This window comes from Pteropus alecto, unplaced genomic scaffold (assembly GCF_000325575.1).
Source record: "Pteropus alecto unplaced genomic scaffold, ASM32557v1 scaffold87, whole genome shotgun sequence".
NCBI classification, from domain to species: domain Eukaryota; kingdom Metazoa; phylum Chordata; class Mammalia; order Chiroptera; family Pteropodidae; genus Pteropus; species Pteropus alecto.
The window spans coordinates 22,869,597-22,873,549 of record NW_006443225.1 but is presented as its reverse complement, the minus strand read 5'-3'; the positions used below and the strand labels follow the sequence as shown (position 1 = coordinate 22,873,549).

The 3,953-nt window shown below is 50.6% G+C and overlaps 1 long non-coding RNA gene across 1 annotated transcript; it reads left to right on the top strand.

The window, feature by feature from the left end:
* The first annotated feature begins 1,032 nt into the window (after nt 1-1,032).
* Nucleotides 1,033-3,409, top strand: LOC112472590. Its single transcript, XR_003043672.1, has 2 exons — nt 1,033-2,829; nt 3,255-3,409. It is a non-coding gene; the product is annotated as an uncharacterized LOC112472590 (long non-coding RNA).
* The last annotated feature ends 544 nt before the right edge of the window (nt 3,410-3,953 follow it).

Here is a 3,953-nt window from a genome sequence, read left to right as displayed (position 1 = left end):
CCGTCACCGGTGAACAGCGTAAGACGGTGCCTGCGCTCCGCTTCCAGCACCTCGGGTGGGGACGAGCCGGCGCCCCTCCCAGCTGCCTGTGCGCAGCGCGAGGCCTGGGGCCCCCCCGGAGCAGCCTCTGTGCATCCAGAGCCGCTTTTACTCCCAGTCTCTCCCACCGCGGTCTGAGCTCGACCCCAGCGCCAGGTCGGTGGAGGCGGGTACCGGGGCTGAGGCGCAGGCCAGGCTGCCGCGGTGCCGCGCCGCTGACCGTGGGGTCACAGGTCCTCCCCGCAAACACCCCTCGCAAACACTTCTGTTTTCTTCTAAGAACTATGTGTCGTCAGCAGAAGCTGGCGGCGGAAACCACATCCCTTTAACGTTTTGTTTTTTCCTTTCATTGCAGCAGGAAGCTTTTGTAAACCACCGGAACACGAGTTTTAAAGCTTTCCCCGTGTCTTGGTTCACTTACCACAAAAAAAAAATCTTCAAAACATTTTAGAAAAAAGGCGACTTATCTATGAAGAAAGAATTTAAAAAATGAAACAACTATAAAGAAACCACGTTGGAAGGATGGGAAGAGGCTAACAGCAGAAGAAATGTGAAGAGTCACCGGGAAAGCAAAGCAGAAAATAGATACCAACAAGCAGATGGCAAGGACAAAGAAGCGAACGCTAAGATGCTTTTTTGAGCTGGAATAAAGTGCAAACTGGACACTGTGAAAAGAAGTGAAAGCAAGAAAAGAGAGAAGGATGTCAGAAAAGTCTTTAGGAAAAAAAGGCATCGAAATAATGTTAACCTGTAAATACCCTGCAGTTTAATTTTGTCTAAATTTTCTGTTTTTAAATACAGGGCATCACAGTCGAGGTCTGACTGGACTTATTTTGCTGCGTCGTTTGACAGCTCTGCTGAACATCTGAGCCAGTCCCTGATCAGAAACTCGGTGAAGAGAAAGCGGCCGGAAATGGGACCAGCGGGAACACACAGAACCCGGGTAAGAGCAGCGCGGTGCGAGTCCCCACAGTGCGGGCGGGCGCGGGCGGGCTGCGTGGGAGCCCGCATCCCTGCAGTTCCTCTGGGTTCGGACTCGGACTCCGGAGCCTGGTGCGGTGCAGCCTTCGCCCAGTTTTCTTGGTCTCGTCCGTCTGAGTCAAGGCCAAACCCAGGGCACAGGAAGGACTGTAATTAGTGTTTGCCGAGTCAACGAGGGAAGGACCCTGCAACGTCACAGCCTTTATCTAATGGGGACGAGCATCAGCTCAGACACTGCTAAGACGCCCCTCGTTATCGGAATGCATCCTGAACGGAAAGCGGGCCATGCTCAGGGTAACGAGATGACACGTGCCCAGGCCAGCTCGTCACAGACTCCTGACACGTGACCTAGGATCCACAGTCACACTCAGGCAAATACGGCCCCGGAGTTCCTGCTGTGTTGTCACCTCGCGGGTGGCCCACAACCCGTGCCCCGTGTCATCAGGGTCATGCGCCTCGCCCGTGCGCAGTGTGCAGTGTGCAGTCCCCCACGGAGTGCACGTGCTAGGTGCCTGGTGGATGATTCCTGGACAAGCTCCTGAGAGGGACCAGCAGAGGCCTGACCGGAAGCCCTGACACCCACGCAGCCATCACTGTGAGTCGTGGCCGTGGCAGCCCGGCCAGCGAAGGTGCCACAGGCTGACAAACTCCCTAGTGGGCCCTGCACACCAAGACCAAGCCCGAGGGTGCAGGTCCCCACCCCGAGATAGAACCGGAGACGGGGAGGGTGCAGGGTGCTGAGAAGGGGAAATGCATGAACTCGAGGAAGTGGGTGATTAGGAAACGAAGCTGAGCGGTGAAGGGAAGTCGGCTGAGGTGGACACAGGACTGGGCGCGTGAGCACACAGCAGACTCGCCCGGTGAGACTTCCCTCGCCCACCAGGGAGACAGCGCGGCCCGCTCCCCGCCCTGCCCCGGTTTATACACAAAAAAACGCCGGATGAAACGCAGACTACAAGCTGCATCTGGCTAAGCTGGAACAGAAGGACCATTTCAGAGTAAGGAACCAAAAGAAAACAGAACTACCAGGCCGAGCGCGAGCTGAAGCCACGGACCCTCGCTGTGGGCTGCTGGACCCCTCCAGGCGGTGGGAGTTGGTGCTGAGCTCCGTGAACGCTGGAGCCGCCAAGGAGCTGTCCAGCCCGCGAGCTCGGAGTCGGGCCCCCTGCCCATCAGCACCGTGCTGGGGCACGATAGGGAGCCAGGCCACGGCCCTGGGCTGCAGTAAATGGCACCGTGGGGAACGCGAACTGCACGCCTGATGGGACGGAAACGTGGGCCACCACACGGGGGCGGGAGTTGGGGGTGGGGGACACCGTCCCATCATCTCAGGCCTTCCCCACCCACGGCTGGCCTGGGCAGGGAGATGACCTTCTGTGTAGCTAGTGAATCAAGATCGAACTTTACATTTCTCCGCAAAGGGCTTGGAAACTGAGTTCTAACACTCCTGAGACCCCGTCGCATCCAAAAGCAAAGTCCAGGAGAGAGAGCTACCTTGTGAGGAGATCAGCAAACCGCGGTTTATTGGCTTAATCCACCGAGTTTTTTTGTAAATTGAGGTATAATTAACATATAACACTATATTGGTCTCAGGTGTACAACATAATGATTCGATATTTGTACAAATTGCAAAATGATCGCCACAATAATTCTGGTTAACATCTGCCCTCTGTTTTTGTAAATGAAGTTTTATCGGAACGTAGCCAAGCTCATGGGTTTGTTTTACCTACCACAGAAACGGCACGGCCTGCAAACCCCAGACCTGCTTCTACGTGGCCCTTTGCAGAGTCCTCTATGAGCCACACCGTGGTCAGTGAGGACGACTTCTTTTTGTATTATTACCTGAAATCTGAGTTAAGCATTATCTCAATTCCCCTGAACTAAATCTAAATTACTGAGTAGTTAGAGGTAAAATAATGCATCGGATTTAAAGACTTTTGTCACATTGTTTATTCATTCTTTCAGCCTGAACGTGTCTGGTCATTTTATTTACTATGTGGGAATTTTGGTGTGTGATGTATTTATGTGTTAAAGAAAAACGTTAGTGTATTTGGGGGGTGGGAGGATTGAAAAAATTTAAATGATGGTGAGTCTCTTGCAGTACCTTCCGACATTTTATGGGTGTCCTTTTTAAATGCACTGTAAACATGGATAAGTGAGGAAGCAGGAAGTGAGAAAATGGAATTTCTTTGAAAAATTCTACAATTCATTCTTCTTTTACTCTTCCCAAACAGTCTTTTCCCACAGCCTGGATTCATGAGTTTCTACACTATCTACTGATACTGTCTATCTCCACCTCAAAGCATGGACTGGTAACTGTAACTGTAATTAGCAATTGTCCAGATAATGTGTTGCTCAGTCAAAAAAAAAAGTGAAAAAAGAAGAGTGATTTTGACTTGCTGTTCACTTACGTCCTTGAATTCATAAGACGCTGCCATAATTACTTGGCAAATACACAAAGTGAACCACATCTGCTGGCTTTGAGCTGGCACAGCTGAAGTTCCTTAGCTTCTGTGCTAAACTTCTTATATGGCTATGATTTTTAGTTGCCTATTATGTCTGTATTTATGCAAATTACAGTGTTATTTATAAGTCAGCAAACAATCATTTCTAAGAAAACATCTGCACTGCTGTCTGATGACTCGACACCTGCAGAGTCATCCTGCTCCAAATGGAGCCATCCAGGGTTTGAATCAAACCGTGGCTCATGACAAATGTCAACCATTTGTGTGTGTATTGATCTCGGTCTTTGAGACATGTATTTATTAGTGATTGGTCTTAGATGTGCCTTTTATTTCTAAACGTTTTTAGGTCTTCCAAATATAACAATCTGATGGGATGAGAACAAAAGAAAGATGTAGATTTTAATTCTGGACGTCCAGTCACTTACCAGTTACGGGGCCTTGTGACTGTGTGAGGGCTTCCCAGCTCCG